Genomic DNA, 26,310 nt, shown 5'->3' on the forward strand with positions numbered 1-26,310 from the left:
CAGTGATGCCGAGGAAGGAAAGCTTGGTAGTGATGAAGAGATCATGAATGTAGGAAAGTTTGTTGCAGACGGAGCAAGCGTTCCATAGAGCTCCTGTTAGAGGGACTACGGAAGCGGGGGGTGGGCGGATGGGTATAAGGTTAGAAGGGTTGCGAGAGTTTGTGATAGATCATGGGTAGGAGGTGGAAGTGACTGTGGGGATGTGGTAAGGAGGACCAGGATTTGGGGAGATATTGCCAGTTGTGAGGAAGAGCAGAGAAAGTGTTAGTAGATGGAAGCAGGAGAGGGCATGATGTGGCTGTCTGTGTTTTGAGACACAGATTAGAATGTTGGGGAATAATTCTGAGGAGGAGGTGAGATGGATGGAGAGGATGGAGTGAGAGATGAAGAATTCATTACTAGGTATAGGGATTAGGGGTGGTTGTAAAAAGTTAAGGACTATAGGGGTGAGAGTGAAAAGAAACACAAACATTGCTTACTGTGTCTTAGCATCCAGTTACCTTCAGTTCCCTTCAGGTTCAATTCAGGTATAATTTATATCTCACACTTAAGCAATGAACACACTTAAGGTGATGGACACATACTAAAGTCTAACACACTCCTAGTTCACAATATACTGTATTTGCTACAGAATGCATTCAGCTGTGAACCAGAGGGGAGTGGTCTGTGCTCATCTTGACCAGCTGATTAAGGCTGAGCCACATGCTGAATATTCAAAGGCCAAGTAAACAGTCATAAATAAGAATGGGGGGTAGTAGTTGTTAGTTGAAAAACGTACCATTAAAAAACATTTCTCCTTGTGGAGATTGACAAGACAAACCTGACATGTCAGAGTGAGGAGACTTATAAGCCATGCATACTCCTCTGGGAGCCAGACAATTGGTTGCAAAGTGGAGCTCAGTGATTGTATTAATACTATCAGAGACTATCAGTGTCTGAACAAAGAGTCTGAATACTTATGGCCATGTAATAGTTCAGTGTTTCTTTTTTAATAAATGTGCAAAAATTTCTGCATTTCAGTTGTTTTCAGTCAAGATGGGGTGCAGAGTGTACTTTGATGAGAAAAAAAAATGAACTTTTTAGAATTTACCAAATAGCTACAATGAAACAAAGAGTGAAAATTTTAAAGGGGTCTGAATACTTTCCGTACCCACTGTATAAGGCAAAATAAATAACCAAAAACAAAAATGCTCCTCATAGTGTTTGCCTATGCAGTGAAGCAAGGGCTGTCAAAAATTTGGAGGCACTCCAATGCCCCTTAAAAGAGACGTACAGGTCAGAGAGCCTCCTAACAACAATGTTCTCATTATTAGAAAGAGAGTCTCCCACACTGTTTGCCTATGCAGTGAAGCAACGGCTGACAAACATTTGGAGGCACTACAATGCCCCTTGTAAGAGACTTAGAGGCCAGAGAGCCTCCTAAAAACAATGTTCCCATTATTAGGAAGTGGGTCTCCCATAGTGTTTGCCTATGCTGTGAAGCAACGGCTGCCAAAAATTTGGAGGAACTCCAATGCCCCTAGCAAGAGACGTGGAGGTCAGAGAGCCTCCTAAAAATAATGTTCCCATTATTAGGAAGTGGGTCTCCCATAGTGTTTGCCTATGCAGTGAGGCAACGGCTGCCAAAAATTTGAAGGAACTCCAATGCCCCTTGCAAGAGACGTGGAGGTCAGAGAGCCTCCTAAAAACAATGTTCTCATTATTAGGAAATGGGTCTCCTATAGTATTTGTCTATGCAGTGAAGCAAGGGCTGCCAAAAATTTGTAGGAACATCAATGCCCCTTGCAAGAGACATAGAGGTCAGATAGCCGCCTGAAAACAATGTTCCCATTATTAGAAAGTGGGTCTCCCATAGTGTTTGCCTATGCAGTGAAGCAACGGCTGCCAAAAATCTGGAGGAACTCCAATGCCCCTTGCAGAGGCGTAGAGGTAAGAGAGCCTCCTAAAAACAATGTTCCCATTATAAGGAAGTGAGTCTCCCATAATGTTTGCCTATGCAGTGAAGCAAGGTCTCCAAAAAATTTGGAGGCACTCCAATGCCCCTTGCAAGAGATGTGGAGATCAGAGAGCCTCCTAAAAACAATGTTCCCATTATTAGGAAGTGGGTCTACCATAGTATTTGCCTATGCAGTGAAGAAACAGATGCCAAAAATTTGGAGGCACTACAATGCCCCTTGTAAGAGACTTAGAGGTCAGAGAGCCTCCTAAAAACAATGCTCCCATTATTAGGAAATGGGTCTCCCATAGTGTTTGCCTATGCTGTGAAGCAACGGCTGCCAAAAATTCGAAGGAACTCCAATGCCCCTAGCAAGAGACGTAGAGGTCAGAGAGCCTACTAAAAATAATGTTCCCATTATTAGGAAGTGGGTCTCCCATAGTGTTTGCCTATGCAGTGAGGCAACGGCTGCCAAAAATTTGAAGGAACTCCAATGCCCCTTGCAAGAGACATGGAGGTCAGAGAGCCTCCTAAAAACAATGTTCTCATTATTAGAAAATGGTGCTCCCATAGTATTTGCCTATGCAGTGAAGCAACGGCTGACAAAAATTTGTAGGAACTTCAATGCCCCTTGTAATAGACATAGAGGTCAGATAGCCGCCTAAAAACAATGTTCTCATTATTAGAAAGTTGGTCTCCCATAGTATTTGCCTATGCAGTGAAGAAACAGCTGCCAAAAATTTGGAGGAACTCCAATGCCCCTTACAAGAGATGTAGAGGACAGACAGCCTCCTAAAAACAATGTTCCCATTATTAGGAAGTGGGTCTCCCATACTATTTGCCTATGCAGTGAAGCAACGGCTGCCAAAAATTTGAAGGAACTCCAATGCCCCTGGCAGAGACATAGAGGTCAGAGAGCCTCCTAAAAACAATGTTCCCATTATAAGGAAGTGGGTCTCCGTGTTTGCCTATGCAGTGAAGAAGATCTCCCAAAAATTTGGATGCACTCCAATGCCCCTTGCAAGAGATGTGGAGATCAGAGAGCCTCCTAAAAACAATGTTCACATTATTAGAAAGTGGGACTCCCATAGTGTTTGCTTATTCAGTGAAGCAAGGGCTGCCAATATTGTGGAGGAACTCCAATGCCCCTTGCAAGAGATGTAGTTAGACAGCCACCTAAAAAACATGTTCCCATTATTAGGAAGTGGGTCTACCATAGTGATTGCCTATGCAGTGAAGCAACGGCTGGCAAAAATTTGGAGGAACTCCAATGCCCCTTGTAGGACACGTAGAGGTCAGAGTGCCTCTTAAAAACAATATTCCCATTATTAGGAAGTGGGTCACCCATAGTGTTTGCCTATGCAGTAAAGCAACAGCTGCAAAAAATTTGGAGGTACTCCAATGCCCCTTGCAAAAGACGTATATATGTTTATATGGTAGATATGGAGGTGATGTGGTGGTGGAGGATGAGGATGTGGAGAAGGAGGAGGACAAAAGCAAATAGACAAAACCAGGAAGCGTATACCCATGTCTGGGTGTGAAGACAGAGGTGCATGGGAATAGAGTTAGACCTCCCCAAAAAAGACACTGTATTTGAGTTTATGTTATGCTGCTATCATTCGGTGGTGTTGAGAAGTTTGGCCCAATCCAGCCCTTGTTAATTTTAATAAGAGTTTGCCTGTCAGCATTTCCAGTTGACAGACGAATGCGCCTATCGGTTATAATTCCACCGGCGGCACTAAAAACCCGCTCTGACAAAACCCTAGCAGCAAGGCAGGCTAGGACCTCCAAGGTGTAGAGAGCCAGTTCATGCCACGTGTCCAGCTTGGATACCCAATAATTATAAAGCACAGAGGAATCACAGAGGATGTTGGTATGGTCGACAAGGTACTCCCTCACCATCTTCCAAAACTTTGCACGCCTTGTGAGAGTACCCACCGCTTCAGGGCCTGTGCGATGGGAGGGTGTGAGAAAACTGTCCCAGAATTCTGACAGTGTTCCCCTGCCTCTGCTGGATTGCATTTGTGGCTCTCTTGCCTGTACTCGTTGGTTGTGCAACGAACTGTGACCTCTGCCGCCAGCGTTTTCAGATGGAAATTTTTTCACTAATTCTGCAACAAAGGCCTTCTCGTACTGCCCCATTTTATTAGGCCTGTCCTGCAAAGGAATAAGAGACATAAGGTTCTCCCTGTAGCGTGGGTCTAGAGGCATCACCAACCAGTAATGACTGTCACCCAAAATTTGGACAACGCGAGGGTCACGGGAAAGGTAGCGTAACATAAACTCTGCCATGTGTGCCAGACTGCAAAGAGGCAAGACTTCCTCACCAAGAGGATGACCGACCATGCTCTCCTCATCAACTTCCTCCACCACCTGTCCTCAGGCCATCCACGCTGAACAGAAGGTATGGCAGTAGTGCAGGTAGTACCATCTATAGCGTAGGAAACTAGCTCCTGTTCTTCCTCCTCCTCCTCTTCCTCATTTTCAAACAATCCACGTTGGGATGAGATGAGGCTGGGCTGTGTCTAATCACCCTGTATGGTACCTTGCTCCATTTCATTGTGCTCCGCCTGCAATGTATCCTCTTTAATTGAGAGCATTTCAGAAGACAGAGAAGCGGGATGGTGATGCTAATTATGGCGTTATCGCCACTCACCATCTTGGTGGAGTCCTCAGAGTTTTGGAGAATGGTACATATGTCTGACATCCATGTCCACTCCTGAGGTTTTATGTGTGGAACCTGACTTGAATACTGACAGACTTGTTGATGCTGGTAGTCAACAACTGCCCTCTTCTGCTCACAAATCCTTCCCAACATCTGCAATGTAGAGTTCCAATGCGCGGGGCCATCACACACCAGTCAGTGAGCCGAAAGCTGCAAACGCTGCTGAAGCATAGCAAGAGCAGTGGAAGCTGTAGCTGACTTTCTAAAATGGGCACACAGGCAGCATACTTTGACAAGCAGATCCGACAGATCCGGGTAAGTTTTGAGAAACCGCTGAACCATGACGTTAAGCACATGGGCCAGGCATGGTACGTGTGTGAGCACGCCATGCGTCAGAGCCACCACCAGGTTCTGGCCATTGTCACACACGACCATGCCTGGCTGTAGGGCCGGTGGTGTCAGCCATAGATCTGCCTGCTCTTTCAGAGCTGTCCACAACTCTTCAGCATTGTGCGGTTTGTCACCTAAGCATATTAGCTTCAGCACAGCCTGTTGCCGCTTGGCAGAGGCAGTGCAGCAGTGCTTCCAGCTTGCGACTGATGTGGTCATTTCAGAAATGGATGCTGAAGAGGAGGAGGAGGTGCAGGAGCTGGGTCAATGAGGCAACCCTCATTGACCCAGGGCCCACAATCCTCGGCGTCTGGAGGACGTGTTCCGTCCCAAGGTCAGACCGGGTCCCAGCTTCCACTATGTTAAGCTAGGGTGCCGTCAGCGAGATGTACCATCCCTGCCCACAAGCATTTGTCCACGTGCCCGTGGTTAGGTGGACATTCGCAGTAACTGCGTTGTTGAGGGCACGACTAATGTCGTGTAATGCAGGGACAGCACACTGGGAGAAATAGTGGTGGCTGGGGACCGAGTACCGAGGGATGGCCACCGCCATCAGGTTGCGGAAAGCTTCTGACTCCACAAGCCTAAAAGGCAACATTTCGAGCGCAATCATTCGCAAAATGTGTAAATTTAGTAGTGTGGCCTTTGCGGCGTTAGCTGCTTATTTGCGCTTGCATTCCAAGTACTGAGATAGGAACAATTGAATGCTGCACTGGGACAAGGACGTGGACGTGCTTGCTGATGGTGCTAGTTGAGAGTGTTCAACGACAGGTGCAAGGCGGGAGGCATCTTGGCATGAGCCATGGACAGGGGATTGGCATGCATGCACAACAGCAGAAGAAGCAGTGGTGCCACACGCAGACACTTTTGCTGGACCCTGGGGTTTGGCCCACTTAGTCGGGTGCTTTGCTGCCATGTGCCTGATCATGCTGGTGGTGGTCAGGCTGCTAGTTTTACTACCCTTGCTGATGCTGTCCTGGCAGGTGGTGCAAATGGCCTTTTTGGGGTCATCGGCACAGTCTTTAAAAAACAACCAGACTCGGAAAGACCTAACAGTTGTACTGGCAACTTCCGTCTTGTTGATGTTACAGGGAACGGTTGCCTGCCTTCTGTCTGCAGCCACCACACTGCTTTTTCTTGCCTGTTGTGGAGCTAAGCCTCCCTCCCCCTGTGTGCTGCTGTCCTCGCTCTGCATGTCACCATGTCAGGTTGGGTCAGTGACTTTATCGTCCACCACTTCATCTTCCACTTCCACACCCTGGTCCTCCTCCTGACTTTCTGGCAATTGTGTCTCATCATCATCCACCTCTTGTGAAACTTTCCCACCGTTGCCTTCATGTGACCGTGACTGCTCAAATATTTGGGCATCGCTACATGCGATCTCCTCTTGCCCTGCTTCAAGTAAATTGGGCGAGAGGCCTGAATCTATAAATGGAAAAGTGAACAGCTCTTCGGAGTGTTCAAGTGTGGGATCAGTTGTCTCCAGGCACTCGGCATAGTGGGAGGAAGGGGGATCAGGGTGAGGAATATGCAGTCCAGACTCACGGCTACTGAGACTTGACTGTGTGGAAGATAGGGTGGTGCTGGTGGTGGCTAAGTGACTGGAAGCATTATCTGCTATCCAACCAATAACCTTTGCACACTGTTCTGTGTTCAATAGTGGTGTTCTGCGGTCCCCTATTAATTGAGACAGGAAGGTCGAGCAATAAGATGTGGGTGTTTGGTGTGGCAAAATTTCAGCGTGCCCACAGCCTCAGCCTCATCCTTTGCATGCACCATCATCACCATCACGCCCACTTCCCCGTCCCTTGCTACGCGCCTTGCCCATTTTAATTGGAGGAAAATATTTTCCACGTTCACTACAAATAGCTGGATTTGAACACCAGTGATATGTGATACGTATGATGGAAAACCACAGTTTTAAATCGCTGACAGGTAGGTTACTATTTTTCATGGCGAACTCATGTCAATAACTTCACTGACACTCTGCAACAAAATTTAAATGATGGCCAATATGTTCCACGTTCACTACAAATTTCTGGACAGAACTGGAATGGAGCATCTTGTGATGTATTATACACTGCCTGCCTGCCTAGCTCTGAAATATATATATATTAGCTATTGAACCCGTTCTATGCCCGTGTGGCGAGCATTTTTATTGGTATACACTCCCTGACAGTAGTTATGTCGCTTATCCATGGTATGTAAATAAAAGCTTATAACCTGATGTTAAATTCATCAATTGGTTTTATAAATTACTCTTTTGAAAGCTGAAACCCTCCAAAATTTGGTTTAGGTAAAGAAAATAAATTGGCATCAATGCTGAAATATTGATCATTTAACCAAACCAAATTTGGGAGGGTTTCAGCTTTCAAAAGAGTAATTTATAAAACCAATGGATGAATTTAACATCAGGTTATAAGCTTTTATTTATATACCATGGATAAGCGACATAACTTCTGTCAGGGAGTGAATGGTCTCCCATGCTAGTATGTGCTGGCCCCCTCCTGGTATTTGTGCTGCCCCCATCCTGTCCCCACCATCCTATCCTGGTATGCATGGCACCCCTCATCCCCATCTTGGTATGCATGGCACCCCTCATCCCTATCCTGTAATGCATGGCACCATTCATCCCCCAATCTTGGTATGCATGGCACCCCATCCCTCATCCTGGTATGTATGATACCCCTCATCCATATACTGGTATGTTTGGAGCCCCTCATCCTGGTATGCATGGCACCCCATTCCTCATCCAGTTATGCATGGTACCACTTATCCCTATTCTGGTATGTATGGCACCACTCATCCCTCAGTCCTGGTATGTATGGTCTCCTCTTCCCCAATCCTGGTATGCATGGCACCCCATCCCTCATCCTGGTATGCATGGTACCCCTCATTCCTATTCTGGTATGTATGGTAACCCTCATCCTGGTATGCATGGCACCCCTCATCCCAATTCGGGTATGTATGGCCTCCTCATCCCAGAAACCTGGTATGCATGGCACTCAATCCCTCATCCTAGTATGCATGGCATCTCCCATCCCCCAATCCTGGTATGTATGGCCTCCTCATCCGAATCCTGGTATGCATGGCACCCCATCCCTTATCCTGGTATGCATGGTACACCACATTCCTATCCTGGTATGTATGGTACCCCTCATCCCTATTCTGGTATGCATAGCACCCCTCACCCCCCAATCCTGGTATGTGTCGTACCCCTCATCCTGGTATGCATGGCCCCCTCACCCCACAATCCTGGTATGTATGGTCCCCTCACCCCACAATCCTGGTATGCATGGTACTCCTCATCACCCATGTGGCACCGGAGTATGCGCGTGCCAATACCGCGCTGCCCGCCGTCATTTTGCTGAAGACACACTGCAAATGTGTCTTCAGTAAAACGGCGCCAGATAGCGCTATGCGCATGCGCCGATTCCGATGCCTCACTCCTGCCCCGGTCTCCGGAAAAGAGAGGCGCCGCGGCAACGCTCCTCCCGGTCAAGTAAGTATGTAAGAATAGTGCCGGAGATCGCGGTATGCGTTCAGTGTCTACACATACTGTGATCACCAGGGCCATACACTCCTCTTACCTGTAACGGCTCCGCGCGGTCTTCTGTCTGGAGCCAGACAGCGCAGGCGTGTCGCGCTTGCGCAGTCATCAGGGTGGGCCATTTATATGGATACACCTAAATAAAATGGGATTGGTTGGTGATATCAACTTCCAGATTGTGACACATTAGTATATGGGAGGGGGAAAACTTTTCCAGATACTGGAAGCCTGTGCTAGCATTTCTTCTGCGGTGCTGCTATCAGTGTGTCAAGAGTGGGAGAAGAGGGTTGCACTGACAATCCAACACAATGGGCAGCACTTTGAACACATTTTATAAGTGGTCATAAACTTGTAAAAAACTCATGAAAGAATAAAGTTACATTAAAACCAAGCACACCATTCTTTCTGTTATGAAATTCTCAATACGTTTGATGTATCACGTCCCTCTTCGGATCCAACTTTATTGAAAAAAATAAAGTTGGATCCAAAATGGCCGACTTCAAAATGGCCGCCATGGTCACTACCCATCTGGAAAAGTTTTCCTCCTCCCATATACTAATGTGCCACAAACAGGAAGTTGATATCACCAACCATTCCCATTTAATTTAGGTGTATCCATATAAATGGACCACCTTGGATAAAGGCTTCAGACAGAGACACGCATCTGCCGTTATATTATAGACATACAGTACAGACCAAAAGTTTGGACACACCTTCTCATTTAAAGATTTTTCTGCATTTTCTTGACTATGAAAACTGTACATTCACACTGAAGGCATCAAAACCATGAATTAACACATGTGGAATTATATACTTAACAAAAAAGTGTGAAACAACTGAAAATATGTCTTATATTCTAGGTTCTTCAAAGTAGCCACCTTTTGCTTTAATGATTGCTTTGCACACTCTTGGCATTCTCTTGATGAGCTTCAAGAGGTAGTCACCAGAAATGGTCTTCCAACAATCTTGAAGGAGTTCCCAGAGATGCTTAGCATTTGTTGGCCCTTTTGCCTTCACTCTGTGGTCCAGCTTACCCCAAACCATCTAGATTGGGTTCAGGTCTGGTGACTGTGGAGGCCAAGTCATCTGGCGTAGCACCCCATCACTCTCGTTCTTGGTCAAATAGCCCTTACACAGCCTGGAGGTGTGTTTGGGGTCATTGTCCTGTTGAAAAATAAATGACGGTCCAACTAAACGCAAACCGGATGGAATAGCATGCCGCTGCAAGATGCTGTGGTAGCCATGCTGGTTCAGTATGCCTTCATTTTTGAATAAATCCCCAACAGTGTCACCAGCAAAGAACCCCCACACCATCACACCTCCTCCTCCATGCTTCACGGTGGGAACCAGGCATGTAGAGTCCATCCGTTCACCTTTTCTGCGACGCACAAAGACACGGTGGTTGGAACCAAAGATCTCAAATTTGGACTCATCAGACCAAATCACAGATTTCCACTGGTCTAATGTCCATTCCTTGTGTTCTTTAGCCCAAAGAAGTCTCTTTTGCTTGTTGCTTGTCCTTAGCAGTGGTTTCCTAGCAGCTATTTTACCATGAAGGCCTGCTGCACAAAGTCTCCTCTTAACAGTTGTTGAAGAGATGTGTCTGCTGCTTGAACTCTGTGTGGCATTGACCTGGTCTTTAATCTGAGCTGCTGTTAACCTGCGATTTCTGAGGCTGGTGACTCGGATAAACTTATCCTCAGAAGCAGAGGTGACTCTTGGTCTTCCTTTCCTGGGGCGGTCCTCATGTGAGCCAGTTTCTTTGTAGCGCTTGATGGTTTTTGCAACTGCACATGGGGACACTTTCAAAGTTTGCCCAATTTTTTGGACTGACTGACCTTCATTTCTTAAAGTAATGATGGCCACTCGTTTTTCTTTACTTAGCTGCTTTTTTCTTGCCATAATACAAATTATAACAGTTTATTCAGTAGGACTATCAGCTATGTATCCATCAGACATCTGCACAACACAACTGATGGTCCCAACCCCATTTATAAGGCAAGAAATCCCACTTATTAAACCTGACAGGGCGCACCTGTGAAATGAAAACCATTTCCGGTGACTACCTACTTGAAGCTCATCAAGAGAATGAGTGTGCAAAGCAGTCATCAAAGCAAAAGGTGGCTACTTTGAAGAACATAGAATATAAGACATATTTTCAGTTGTTTCACACTTTTTTGTTAAGTATATAATTCCACATGTGTTAATTCATAGTTTTGATGCCTACAGTGTGAATGTACAATTTTAATAGTCATTAAAAAACAGAAAAATCTTTAAATGAGAAGGTATGTCCAAACTTTTGGTCTGTACTGTATATATATATATATATATATATATATATATATATATATATATATATATATATAAAGAGAGCGCAACAGAACTCCATTATGGCCAAAATACATAAAGACAATAAAAACGTTTGATTTAAACTGTGTTATTACTCAACGAACTTTACTTACAAAAAACGGAGGTTCTTAGAGCTTAAATTGGCCAATTCATGTGTGCCCATCAACCGCTGCAAGGTGACCTCCCATCTGATGAGTACTATTCTGCCTACATGCCTCTCTTGGGCTACAAGCCTATACTCTGGACAAGACATGTCACTTCTGGGCTGAAACACCTACAATTTAAATGGGCTGGTAGAGTAGAATATACATCACCTGCTGGTTAAATGGGGGGAGTGCAAGGTCAAACAGGAGGCAGTTAGCACCTCCTATAGTAATATGTAAAAAGAACTGACCAGCACATCCTAAATGTGAATAGGTGCAAGCTGCAGAAACTGAATAAGATATATAAAAAGAGAGCGCAGCAGCACTCCATTATGGCCAAAATACATAAAGACAATAAAAACGTTTGATTTAAACTGTGTGGTTACTCTATGAACTTTACTTACAAAAAACGGAGGTTCTTAGCGCATCACCTAAGGATGTGCTGGTCAGTTCTTTTTACATATATATATATATATATATATATATTTATATATATATATATATATGTTGTGGAATACCTACACCAACAGGACGTTCAATGGACCCTCTTGCTATATGCACTGCTCTGCCACATACACTGAATACCTATGCTAACTCTAAACAAGGAAATCTCTCTTTGATGTGGCAGCACCTCTGCCTACTCTGCCTGATTTTGGGGTAGACTGTGACGAGCATGGCGGCGCCCGGTGTTATATAGACCTGATGAAGCTGTGCGGCCAGCCAATCACTGTAATGCACACAACCAACATGGCTATGGCATTACAGTGCATGGTAGGCAATCCCTGCATGTTCATTGGCTCTCTAAAGAGCGCCAAACATGCAGGGAGGGGACCCGAGCTCCCGCACGAGCAACCAGGAAATACTCGCAGAGCGCCGAGCATCTCGAGCAGTGAGATGCTCAGGCGAGTACCGAGCAGTGGCGAGCACGTTCCCTCATCACTAGTTATTAGTATTGTGGTTTTTATTCATGATTAGTATTGTAGTGTTATTGTAGCATTAATCAGTCAATATGTGGTGATAATATGTGGTCTGGTCATGATGTAGTGGTATTTTCCCTTGTATTTGGTATTATTGGTCTTGGTATAGTGGATTGTGTTGTTCTCGCTGATATCAATAAGAATACGATTCTTTATTTCCAATAGAGATTAAATACTTGGAAGTTTAACCCCTCCTTGTCCTGCAACATACCATTACACCATGTCAGAGATGCACTTATAGGGCTTCTCTGTTGAAAACAAGTAATCACCAATCTACAGGATAAGTGATAACTTTTTGATTGGTGGGGGTCCGACTACTGGCACTCACAGCGATCAGCAAAATGTGGAACTTTTATCCCCATTAGAAAGAAGCACCATGTTCGACTTGGCCACTGATCCGTTCATTCCATAAGTGGATGCCAAGTGGTGAACTTGGCTTTTTCTGGTGTCACCAAAGAGGATGAATGGAGCTGCGGTCCGACATCTGAGCTGCTTCATTAGTTTAATATGGGGATAAAGGCGTCCTTTCAGGGATAAAAATTCCCCATTCTACCTATCGGTGTAGCTTTCAAAGGTCTGATTCCACCGATCAATAAGTTATCACCTATCCTGTGGATTCTGTGGATTGGTAATAACTTGTTTTCACCAGAGAAACTGTGATTGTACATCACAGTTATAGTGGGCGCACTGTATTTTACAGTCGATGCTCCACTATAAGGGGCATAACAGCTAACAGGTATTTACATATACTGTAGCTGTAGTGTGGGCACCTATTGTCAATTCCTCCTGTGGGCCCCAGACACCCCAGTCTGACCTTGCTCTTTCTCCTCCTGTCACCGGCCTCATGCCAGTGGGTAACGGGTCACAGTGGTTAACCTGCTCCCCCCTTGAGATCTCGAGTAGACACCATCATTCCTCAGCATGGTGCATGGTCAGATGGATATTACAACATCATTTAGAATATTACTGCATATGCTCTGTCCCCAAAATGATGGCTCCTGTGTGAGATGTCAGCAGGTGCAGCAGGTCACACAGAAGAGTGACTTGTCAATCACTGTCAGGAAGCTGCCACCAGGAGGAGAAAGTGACCAAAGAAGCTGGAAAGCTATAAATGTGGACCAAGCTCATTTGCCAATGGATTACAAGACAATGAAGAAACAGGCTTATAATATAAAGGTATGGAAATATTCACCATTACAGGTACTTTACTGTGATGACGTTACTTTGGGGTCTAAAAAGTTGCTGACTGGTTCCTTTTAAAGAAAGTCACTAGTCTTTATAAAATGCCCATTTTAATATCGAGCGAGAAAACTTTCAAAAAGGATTATATAGCAATTCTGATATAGATTTTAAAAGCAATTACACCGGTCTCACCATGTCTGCAAGATAAATTTGAAAATGTATGCAATTTGTATTGTGAACTCTGGTGATAGATCTTGTTTTATATGTGTAACAGATACAAAGAGAAACATCTCTTACATCAGGAGGTTGCATATTCCTTCTTGTTGGTACTATGAACATCTCAGTTGCTGTAAAACATGTTACTTAAATGAGGTTAAACCGATGTGAACAGAGCAGCATATTACAATTGTTCATTGTTCTTCCTGCACAGATAACATTTGCCCTGATTTTGGGAAAAGACAGACATCCTGGAGACATTTGGTTAATCAGATATTAAATTAATCAAACCACTCTTTTAAACTAACTAAAGGTTAAGTCTGCTGACATTTTAGTTTCAAAAAGCCCGTTTTTAGGGATTAATGAACATGACTCGGTAGATAAATCTCTAGTTTGACACCAGCTTTTAAAATGTCTTGTATGACACATGAGTAATCTTTTCTCGTAGCTGTTATATAGCTGAAATTCGGTCATAGAAATTTGAGAAAGTAATGATTTTGTCTTAGTGTTCCACATCTCGTCTATTCCTATTTTCAAAGCCGAAGCTAATCCAATATCATAATGTAAACAGCACTATAGTGCTGCAAACCATATTGGCATGATTATTAAATAATAACCATTGGAACCATTTTTCAGAGGCGCACATTTATCTTCAAGTCTGTTTTTAAAGGTTGAGAAAATACCACCTGAAAGTTATTTGCTCTATTATTTTCACCACTACTTGGTTGGGGTTGTGTAAAATGAATTTCTACTTAGCTAGAAAATAGAATTAAAAGAATGACAACAGTGACCATAATTGCTAATTGATACATAAATAGTGTCAACTCTTCCGTATGTTTTAGTAAATACTAGAGATGAGCGGTGTTCGAAACGAACTGTTCGCCAATCTCAAATTCGAGCTGTTTTGGGCGGTGTTCGAGCCGTTCGACGAACCCGAACGATTTGAAAAAAATCCGGCTGTTCGAGGTTATGTTCGATAACTGTTCGTGCACCAAAATTGTAACTGGATTTTTTCACAGTAATGCTGATAATCAATGTTAATACGTAGTTTGAGTGTACAGCGGGGCGGGGGGAGGGGCATGGGATGATCTCTGCAGAAATAATGAAGATCTCCATTTTTTTTTCTCTTTCCCGCATTTACAGTGGGCAGGTGCAGTCTGTCAGCCTATCAGCAGCGCACACACGGAGCGAAGTGCTTTTTTTCACACAAGCAAGGGCATGTGTCATTGGCTGTGAATGTCACATGTCCTTGCCCTATAAGACCCAGCCATTTTCCCCATCGCCACCATTTTCTCACTGCTGCAGCTGAGTGTTAGACGGCACTGCTGCTGCTGTTAGCGCCATATTGTGTAACTCAATTGCAAGCGAATTTTCTTTTAAATAGGCAGAAAGGTTTAGGGAGTAGGGACTAGTTTGTAATTGCAGCCCTTTTAAGGGCTAGGTTACGGCAGTTCCTAGCACTTTTAGCAGGCAGGTCTGTACTCTTAAATCGACAGATAGGTTGGGAGTAGTGACTAGTTGTAATTCCAGCCCTTTTGAGGGCTAGGTTACATCAGTTCCTATCACTTTTTGCCAGGCAGGTCTGTTTTAGTGCTGTGCAAGTGTTTTTCACAGCATTTGGCTAAATCTAGCTAAGCAAATCCTTTTGCGCCTCTTGCAGTGTGTGCTAGTCAGTGGAGTAGCCTATCTGTGCTGCAAGCTACACCACCTGTGTATGTAATACAAATTATTTACTGCACTTAGCCAAGTAAAAACTTTTGGGCCTGTAGCAGTATGTACTACTCAATCTATTAGGCCATCTATACCAAGCTCCACCAGCTTTGAAATTAATAACAATTTTTAGCTGCATCTTGCCTGTAAAATAATTTTGGGCATATTAGCAGTATGTGATACTCATTCTATTAGGCCATCTAAACTAAGCTCCACCAGCTTTCAAATTACTAATAATTCTTAGCTGCATCTTGGCTGGAAAATAATTTTGGGCATAGTAGTAGTGTATCGTACTCATTGTATTAGGCCATCTATACCAAGCTCCACCAGCTTTGAAATTAATAATAATTTTTAGCTGCATCTAGCCCGGAAAATAATTTTGGGCTTAGTAGCAGTGTGTGGTACTCATTGTATTAGGCCATCTATACCAAGCTCCACCAGCTTTGAAATTAATAAAATTTTTTAGCTGCATCTTGCCTGTAAAATAATTTTGGGCATATTAGCAGTGTGTGGTACACATTCTATTAGGTCATCTATACTAAGCTCCATCAGCTTTCAAATTACTAATAATTTTTAGCTGCATCTTGCCTGGAAAATAATTTTGGGCATAGTAGTAGTGTGTGGTACTCATTGTATTAGGACATCTATACCAAGCTCCACCAGCTTTGAAATTAATAATAATTTTTAGCTGCATCTTGCCTGTAAAATAATTTTGGGCATATTAGCAGTGTGTGGTACTCATTCTATTAGGCCATCTATACTAAGCTCCACCAGCTTTCAAATTACTAATAATTTTTAGCCTCATCTTGCCTGGAAAATAATTTTGGGCATAGTGGCAGTGTGTGGTACTCATTGTATTAGGCCATCTATACCAAGCTCCACCAGCTTTGAAATTAATAATAATTTTTAGCTGCATCTTGCCTGTAAAATAATTTTGGGCATATTAGCAGAGTGTGGTACTCATTCTATTAGGCCATCTATACTAAGCTCCACCAGCTTTCAAATTACTAATAATTTTTAGCTGCATCTTGTCTGGAAAATAATTTTGGGCATAGTAGTAGTGTGTGGTACTCATTGTATTAGGCCATCTATACCAAGCTCCACCAGCTTTGAAATTAATAATACATTTTAGCTGCTTCTAGCCCGGAAAATACTTTTGGGCTTAGCAGCAGTGCGTGGCACTCATTGTATTAGGCCATCTATACCATGCTCCACCAGCTTTGAAATTAATAATAATTTTTAGCTGCATCTTGCCTGTAAAATATTTTTGGACATATTAGCAGTGTGTGGTACTCATTGTATTAGGCCATCTATACCAAGCTCTATCATCTTTGAAATTAACAATAATTTTTAGCTGCATCTTGCCTATAAAATAATTTTGGGCATATTAGCAGTGTGTGGTACTCATTCTATTAGGCCATCTATACTAAGCTCCACCAGCTTTCAAATTACTAATAATTTTTAGCTGCATCTGGCCTGGAAAATAATTTTGGGCATAGTAGTAGTGTGTGGTACTCATTGTATTAGGCCATCTATACCAAGCTCCACCAGCTTTGAAATTAATAATAATTTTTAGCTGCATCTAGCCCGGAAAATAATTTTGGACTTAGCAGCAGTGTGTGGTACTCATTGTATTAGGCCATCTATACCAAGCTCCACCAGATTTGAAATTAATAATAATTTTTAGCTGCATCTTGCCTGTAAAATAATTTTGGGCATATTAGCAGTGTGTGGTCCTCATTCTATTAGGCCATCTATACCAAGGTCCACCAGCTTTCAAATTACTAATAATTTTTAGCTGCATCTTGGCTGGAAAATAATTTTGGGCATAGTAGTAGTGTGTGGTACTCATTGTATTAGGCCATCTATTCCAAGCTCCACCAGCTTTGAAATTAATAATAATTTTTAGCTGCATCTAGCCCGGAAAATAATTTTGGGCTTAGTGGCAGTGAGTGGTACTCAATGAATTAGGCCATCTGTACCAAGCTCCACCAGCTTTGAAATTAATAATAATTTTTAGCTGCATCTTGCCTGGAAAATAATTTTGGGCATAGTAGTAGTGTGTGGTACTCATTGTATTAGGCCATCTATACCAAGCTCCACCAGCTTTGAAATTAATAATAATTTTTAGCTGCATCCAGCCCGGAAAATAATTTTGGGCTTAGCAGCAGTGTGTGGTACTCATTGTTTTAGGCCATCTATACCAAGCTCCACCAGCTTTGAAATTAATAATAATTTTTAGCTGCATCTTGCCTGTAAAATAATTTTGGGCATATTAGCAGTGTGTGGTACTCATTCTATTAGGCAATCTATACTAAGCTCCACCAGCTTTCAAATTACTAATAATGTTTAGCATCATCTTGCCTGGAAAATAATTTTGGGCATAGTGGCAGTGTGTGGTACTCATTGTATTAGGCCATCTATACCAAGCTCCACCAGCTTTGAAATTAATAATAATTTTTAGCTGCATCTTGCCTGTAAAATAATTTTGGGCATATTAGCAGTGTGTGGTACTCATTCTATTAGGCAATCTATACTAAGCTCCACCAGCTTTCAAATTACTAATAATTTTTAGCTGCATCTTGCCTGGAAAATAATTTTGGGCATAGCAGTAGTGTGTGGTACTCATTGTATTAGGCCATCTATACCAAGCTCCACCAGCTTTGAAATTAATAATAATTTTTAGCTGCATCTAGCCCGGAAAATAATTTTGGGCTTAGTAGCAGTGTGTGGTACTCATTGTATTAGGCCATCTATACCAAGCTCCACCAGCTTTGAAATTAATAATAATTTTTAGCTGCATCTTGCTTGTAAAATAATTTTGGGCATATTAGCAGTGTGTGGTACTCATTGTATTAGGCCATCTATACTAAGCTCCACCAGCTTTGAAATTAATAATAATTTTTAGCTGCATCTTGCCTGTAAAATAATTTTGGGCATATTAGCAGTGTGTGGTACTCATTCTATTAGACCATCTATACTAAGCTCCACCAGCTTTCAAATTACTTATAATTTTTACCTGCATCTTGCCTGGAAAATAATTTTGAGCATAGTAGTAGTGTGTGGTACTCATTGTATTAGGCCATCTATACCAAGCTCCACCAGCTTTGAAATTAATAATAATTTTTAGCTGCATCTAGCCCGGAAAATAATTTTGGGCTTAGCAGCAGTGTGTGGTACTCATTGTATTAGGCCATCTATACCAAGCTCCACCAGCTTTGAAATTAATAATATTTTTTAGCTGCATCTTGCCTGTAAAATAATTTTGGGCATATTAGCAGTGTGTGATACTCATTCTATTAGGTCATCTATACTAAGCTCCACCAGCTTTCAAATTACTAATAATTTTTAGCTGCATTTTGCCTGGAAAATAATTTTGGGCATAGTAGTAGTGTGTGGTACTCAATGTATTAGGCCAGCTATACCAAGCTCCAACAGCTTTGAAATTAATAATAATTTTTAGCCGCATCTTGCCTGTAAAATAATTTTGGGCATATTAGCAGTGTGTGGTACTCATTATATTAGGCCATCTATACTAAGCTCCACCAGCTTTCAAATTACTAATAATTTTTAGCTGCATCTTGCCTGGAAAATAATTTTGGGCATAGTAGCAGTGTGAGGTACTCATTGTATTAGGCCATCGATACCAAGCTCCACCAGCTTTGAAATTAATAATACTTTTTAGCTGCATTTAGCCCGGAAAATAATTTTTCTTCCCAATAGTGGTATCAATAGAAATATGGGGCGCGCACCAGGCTAACAAAAATATACGCTTCATAACAAAAAACACCAGCATAGCGCACTGCATTAATAAGATGGCATCATCGTCTCTCCCAGTGCTAGGCCTACTACGCCGGCTAGCATTCCTGTGCCTAAAACACAATGTATGGGTCCACGCTAGCCACGATGCTGAGGGGTCTAAAGCTGCTGCTAACGCTTTATCACAATTCAATAGGCAGATTTTCACAGAGCTTCTCCCCAACGCCCACCCATCGGGCAACAGTTGCCCACCCTCCCTATGGGATCTAGTGGCGAATAGTTGATGCCATTAATAAGAGCGTCAGTTGCCCGTCGACGTGGCAAGCATATGGTAAGGCATGGGAAGAGTGGACACAACTAGTAGCAGGTAGACGGGTTGACCAATGTGAACAAGCCAGATTACAAATCACCATAGAATTTCTCCACCAGCTAATGATGAGGGGCATATCAGGGGCATCAGCACAGCGGTTATCTGACCGGAGTAGCATTTCACTTCCAACTACTGAATTGGGGAGATGGGACAAAGAGATTCTTCATCAGACAATCCATAAAAGGGTGGAAAAGGGGTCAGCCAAGTCAGGAGTATAGACGTCCCGTCCCGTGTCACTAAAACTGATTTCTCACATCATATCCCTAACACCATTAACATGACACTCACAATTTGAAGCAACACTACTGTCTACTGCATTTGCGATCGCCTTCTTCGGGGCGCTATGCATAAGCGAATTAGTCCCTCAATCCAAAATTACCACCAGTGGAGGCTTATTACACCAGGACGTAGTCATAGCCAATAATGCAATACGTCTACACATACGCCAATCGAAAACGGTTCCAGCGGGCAGGGGCACTTGGGTACTTCTACAACACACAAACGATACACTGAGTCGGGTAACAATAGTAAAAACATATATAACCATCAGATCACAAAGTAATTTCTTCCTATCACACATTTATGGAATGCCATTATCAAGATACCAGTTCCAAGCTATATTTAATAAATGCATAACATCGGCAGGGAACCACCCCAAAGATTACGGGACACACTCATTCCGTATAGGCGCGGCCACGGAAGCAGCAAGAGCAGGACTGTCAGAAACAGAAGTTCAGAGGATAGGGAGATGGCGATCCACGTGTTTGGCGAGATACATAAAACCGGACTTGTTATCCTAACGTGGTTTGTTTCTTTTACAGGTGACGCTAAGCCAACAGTGTGGGTGATAGGCCACTCGTATATATATTGGGCAGAAAAAAGGGTGAAAGTGCGCCTAGGCAGGAGGAAATTAGAGTTTCATAACACATATTTCAACAGGAGAGGTATTAGAGGCCTGCTATGGCCACAGGTACTAATGGAGGTAATCAAGGTAGGGAGAGAGGCAAGAGGTCCGGTCATCTTAGTTATACAGGCCGGGGGAAACGACCTAGGTCATCACAAGAGCGCATAACTAATAGCAATAATGAAACTAGACACTGAGCACTTCAGAGAATTTTTCACAAAACTAACTATAGTATGGTCAGAAATTGTGCCGATAGCGGTATGGCAAGGTGCGCGAGACATCACGGCCATCGAACGGACAAGGCGAGTAATAAATATTCGGATGACAAAATTTAGAAGAGACAGAGGCAGTGTAGTGATACAACACCGACAACTGGAAGGAGATAAAGCAGGCCTCATACGGCCCGACGGTGTTCTCTTAATGGATATTGGACTGGACATATTCCTGTGAGGACTCCAGGATGGAGTGGAACAAGCGTTAAGAGAGATGGATGGGGGTCAGAGTCCTGCATACGAGTACGCAGGATCCTCTGTGGCCTGGAAATAGAAAGGACATGTTGGAGAGTTACACTTGTTGGCCAACTTGCTGGTGTGGAGACCCAGGGCATGCTGCAACAAGCTGAATTATTTTAGAAATAAAATGCCTTTCTAATGGAATGAGTATAAAGAGTTAATAAAGCTGTGACCGATCCTCACCCATCCAGTTGTAAGAGTTACATTATTGTATCGTCAAGGAAAGGGGGGCGGTAGGGGGGCTGAGTGTCTGGGTTTGGTTGGGGGTCCCCACAGACTGCCTAGGCTAGATGCATTTAAAAATTCTTATTAGATACACAGGCGGAGCACCTTGCTTCGCAGCTGGGCTACTACGCCCAAAGTATTGCCTAGGCTAGATGCAGTTAAAAATTCTACGCTGACTAGCAGACACTGAAGCTTTGGAGCAGACCTCTGAGTAAACAGCTCTTCAGACTCAACCATCTGTGTTACCCCAAGCCATAGTGTATGTAGTTTCTTACAGTTAAAAGGGGGGGAGCGACCCAACCCACCTGGAATTGACGATGCCAACGTCACGTAAAACACAGCAAGGGGACTCCAAAAACAGTCTCCATTTTTTCCAAAAATTGTGGCACAGACTCCACTTAAGTGGCATCAATTGCCCCAGAGTTGCTTAAAGCGGTTGGTGAGGTGATTTTACCAAATCCTCAAGCTTTTAGTCTCCCCAGGATGACACAGGGGTACAAAAGTCCTTGCGGATCCATGATTTGTTCATCTTTATGAACGTGAGTCTGTCTACATTGTCAGTGGACAGCCACGTGACCTTATCTGTCAGCACATCACCATCAGCGCTGAACACACGTTCAGAGAGAACGCTGGCTACAGGGCATGACAAGATCTCCAAGGCGTAAGTAGCGAGCTCCGGACATTTTTCCAGATTGGAATTCCAAAATGAGCAAGGGTCCAGAGACACAGTCATGGCTTCGATGTTCACTTGGAGATACTCCTGTGCCATCCTCTCTAGGCATTGACTATGTGTCAGACTTCTTGTCTCCTGTGGCCTTGCAAAGGATGGTCTAAAAAAGTGGTGAAACGATTCCACCAAATTGCTGTTACCAGCAGATACGGTGTTACTGTTGCGGTTTGAGTGATGAAGACTCGACATTCCCACTGTTGGCAAGTTAGAACTGTGAAATTCACTACGTGCACCACTGGTGTTTTGTGGAAAAGCACATGTAAGATTCTGCAACAGCCTCTGCTGATACTCCTGCATGCGTGAATCCCTTTCTATAGCTGGAATTATTTAGGCAAATTTAATTTTGTACCGGGGATCTAAGATTGTGGCAACCCAGTAGTCGGGATTACTTCGAATTCTGCAATCTGAGGGTCATGTTGCAGGTAGTGCAGCAAGAAGGCACTCATGTGTCTTGCGCATCCAGGAGGACCAAGTCCTTGTTGTGTTGGTAGTGAGGTAAGAATCATGCTTCCTTCCTCTGCCCTCTCCCCCCAACCTCGCACAATTGAAATGTGATCAAGGTTTCCCTCATCTGATGAGTCTTCCATGCCCATCGCCAGTTCGTCCTCCACTTCTTCCTCAGCTCCTGCACCTTCCTCAACAGTTTTGCTGCTACCATGCGCCCTGGTTAATCCCTCTCCCCCACCCTCCCATGCCTGCCGCCTTGGTGCTGCCGACCGTCTGGACCTTGGAGATGTTATCCCTTCCGCATACGACTCCTCCTCTACTTCCTCCACCTCCTCTTGTCCCACCACCTGACTCTGAATTCTGTTTAACGTGTGCTCCAGCATGTAAATCACCGGAATAGTCATGCTGATAATGGCATCGTCGTCAGCACTAAACATCTTCGTCGCCATTTCAAAACTGTGCAGAAGGGTGTGTGGCGCCCCTGAGGGTTCAGTCGCCACAGAGGTATTGCATCTCACCCAGAGGTGTGGTATCTCACCCTCAGGTAAGGAAGGAGTATGGCTCAGGACCCTAACACCTGCATCCAACACATACCCACAGGGGGGGGTAGGGCAAGATTGCTCCTAAGGGAGAGCACAGTCCCAGGTCCCTAGCTGGCGGGAGGGTCCTATGTAGTGGGTGTGGGTGGAGAAAGCAGCTTAGGGGAGCACATGACAGGGAGAGAATAAATAGGAAGCCATCTTAGAAAGAGCAAGCCAGTCAGAGGAGGAGAAGTGACAGGAGCAGAGGCTCTGCATGAGCTCTGCTCCGGAGGCGGGCCTAGCCTGGGAGGCCCAGGACTGAAGGAGAGAAGAGAGGAGTGGGAGCAGGAAGGCTCCAGGAACTGAAGGGACCCTAGGGGTATGGGCCGTGCAGAAGGCCACCCGTACGCCCGCTGCTACCAGGAGGTAGAGTGGTCAGGCCAGATAAGGGGAACCGGTCCCTCAACTAGCGGAGAAACAGCAAGGCTCAACTAGAAACCGGAGGCTGCAGCATTTCATGTATTGCAGGCCAAAGTCCACAACAGTCTCACTAAGAAGGTAGCCACATAGGACCCAGGGGACGGAACACACGTCGCTCGCCAAGGTATAGAAGTGTCACTGGGTGTGAGGTGCAGGGAGAAGGCCAGAGAAAGGACACACAGAAGTTGGCCCTGCTAAGTACTCCGGAACTATCTGGGGGTGGACTGAGCCCCTCACTGAGTATGCACAGCACGACGGGGGAGATTGCTCTGGTACCTGTAATCTGAACTACAACAACTGTGAGTAAAGATCTTGGGACTGCATCACACGGACTCTGTGTTCATTACTGACTCCCTGCACTACAACCACCATCATCCACCCACACTGCCCTGAAGCTACACTCTTCCTGTGGGGAGTAATAATACCAATGCTGCAAAACCTCCAGCTTCAGAGGACTGTTCCGCAGTGGCGGCCCCTTTGGCCGCACTCCACAGGTGGCGTAGTCAGACATTATAAAACCCATATATACAAATTACCTTTGGATTGACCGCCCTGGGTCACGGACCGGGTCACAGCCACAGTGACTACAACCCCCAGCGTCTACCGGCCCGGCTCCGGGTACCCCAGGGCCCAGGGGGCACGTCAACTTTATAGGTCCCTGATCTGAAACCACTCCTGCAGCGTGATTTGCCCCACCTCTGGATCTCGTTGGCCCAGGCTATACGTCACAACGTATTGCACCAGGGCTTGTCGGTGCTGCCACATTCGCTGCAACATGTGCAGAGTTGAATTCCACCGTGTCGCCACTTCGCATTTCAGCTGGTGAACTGGCAGGCCCAACGACTTCTGTAGAGATGTAAGTCGTTGAGCTGCGGCATGCGAATGGCGGAAGTGAGCACACAGCGACCGTGCCCTCTGCAGAAGGCCATCTAGTCCGGGATAGTGAGGCATACAAGGCACGTGTGTGACATTGCCCCGGCAAAGGGCCGCACCCAGGTTTGCAGCATTGTCGCACACGGCCTTCCCTGGTTGCAGGTCCAGTGGAGACAACCATTCATGAAACTGGGTCTCCAGAGCTGACCACAACTCCTCAGCTGTGTGACTCACATTTCCCAGACATTTCAAAGTAAACACCGCCTGATGCCATTGAGCCCTGCTGCCAGCATAGTAAAGAGGTGTGCAGGATTCCTTCTGCGCAGTTAGAAAGCGGGTGGCATTACCAGACAGCCTTTGGGTGCAGGTGGAGGACCGAGAGGAGGTTGAGGAGGCAGAAGCAGTGGAGGAACTTCGAGATAAAGAGGAGTGATGCACAACTCGTGGGGACGGCAAAACTTGGACAGCAGCCCCTTGTCCTGCTGTCACCATAGTTACCCAGTGCCCAGTTAGCGACATGTAACGCTCCTGTCCATGCCTACTCGTCCAAGTGTCTGTGGTGAAATGCACCCTGTCACACACAGAGTTTCTCAAAGAAGCGGTGATGTTGTGTGCGGCATGCTGGTGGAGCGCAGGCACACCTTTCTTTGAGAAGTAGTGCTGACTGGGCATCTGGTACTGGGGCACTGCGACAGACATAAGGTCTCGAAAATCCACTGTGTCCACCAGGCAGAAAAGTAGCATTTCTGTAGCCAACAGCTTGCAGATGGTGAAATTCAACCTCTTAGCTTTGTCATGGCTAGGAGGAAATGGTCTTTTACTTGTCCACATCTGAGGGACCGAGGGCTGGCTGTTGTGCTTAGACGGGGTTGAGTAGGGTGTCCCCGGCAAACTGCCGGTCTGTGAGGAAGATGCAGGCGGAAAAGTTAGGTTGCCTTGATCCAAATGTGGTGCTCGCGATGTCGGAGAGCGCTCAACACCAGCTGGTGTTTCCACTTCCAAATGAAATGATGACCTGCCAATCACACTGGCTGTTGTGGGTAAAGAGGTGGCAGGTCTGCATCCAAAAACATGTGTGACTGCTGTCCCCCCAGTCACAGAGGATGAAGAGGCCGCGGAGGCACAAGATGGGGCAGACGGTGGTTGGCCCGGCCCGCTAGGCCGCATTGTAGCACAGTAAGCTTCCCACTGCAACTTATGCTTCATATCCATGTGACGATTCATGCATGAAGTACTCAAACTATGGATTTTTTGGCCTCTACTTAGCTTTTGGTGACAAATATTACAGATAACATGGGTTGGGTCATCCTTATCGATCTGAAAAAATGCCCAGGCTATGCAAGGCTTAGACCCCATGCGACCTGATGAGCCACGACGACTTGTGGTCAGAGGCAGAGTTGTGGTTGAGGATGCAGTTGTTGACGTGCTTCCAGTACTCCGTCTCTGTCCAGGAAGGCGCAAACCAACCTCTTCGTCAATAGCATCTGTGATGCCCAGCTGCGCTTGGTATCACAGATCCTAGAAGAGTGCATTGATGGAATCCTCCACAAGAGGCCCCCATAAACATTCACTCATCTCCACCTTCCACCTCAGACCAGCAGAGGGAGCCCGTTAGGGATATAAATAGGGAAGGTGGAGCGAGGCAGTTCAGTTCCTCTGAAGAGTTCCTGCAGTAGAGAAGCCTAAGAGAGGTCAGTCTGCAGTGGAGCTCAGTCTAGTCTAGAGAACTCAGTTAATAGTTCAGCAGTGGAGCACGAGGCTACTGCTAGCTAGATTCAGGGAGCCCAGTTAGAGCTTAAGGTGTGCCGGCACCATAAGATCGAGGAAGCGCGGCAAGCTGCAGTTAGTGTGTATAGCCTAGTGAGGGCCCGAGTAGGCTGAAGGCGAGTTGAGAGTTAGTACATAGGGGGTAGAAGAGCTTAACCAGCTCACCCCGAAGCACTTACCGGACACCGGATCTGAGCTTACCGGGATCTCTATGACCCAGTAAGGCATAACCGGAATCCCTGGAGAACTACAAGTCCCAGGATCGCTAAGGTGCTGATACGTGACAGAGCCAGGAGACGCTTAGGCCCTGCATACTGGGAGCGTGAACTCCAAGACAAGGCCCTACCACAAGGTCAGCCAGCGCAGGACAGAGACAAAGTTAGGCCTAGCTCCAGGCAGGTCAGAAACTTACTACGCAGAGGCAAGAAACAGGCGGCCCTACACCCGTTTATTGGGGAGGATCCTGATATGCAACCTTCACCCTACAGTGCTCCGGGATGTGCATGAATTTCCACCTTTAAAAGGTACTGAAGTGACTACCGTGTCCGTTCCCGTTCTTGCTCTGACCCAGCTGGGTCTCACCTGTCCTGCATTCCCCCTGCAT

The sequence above is a fragment of the Phyllobates terribilis genome, unplaced genomic scaffold (assembly GCF_046119375.1).
Source record: "Phyllobates terribilis strain yellow unplaced genomic scaffold, ASM4611937v1 Scaffold_8__6_contigs__length_399053987, whole genome shotgun sequence".
NCBI classification, from domain to species: domain Eukaryota; kingdom Metazoa; phylum Chordata; class Amphibia; order Anura; family Dendrobatidae; genus Phyllobates; species Phyllobates terribilis.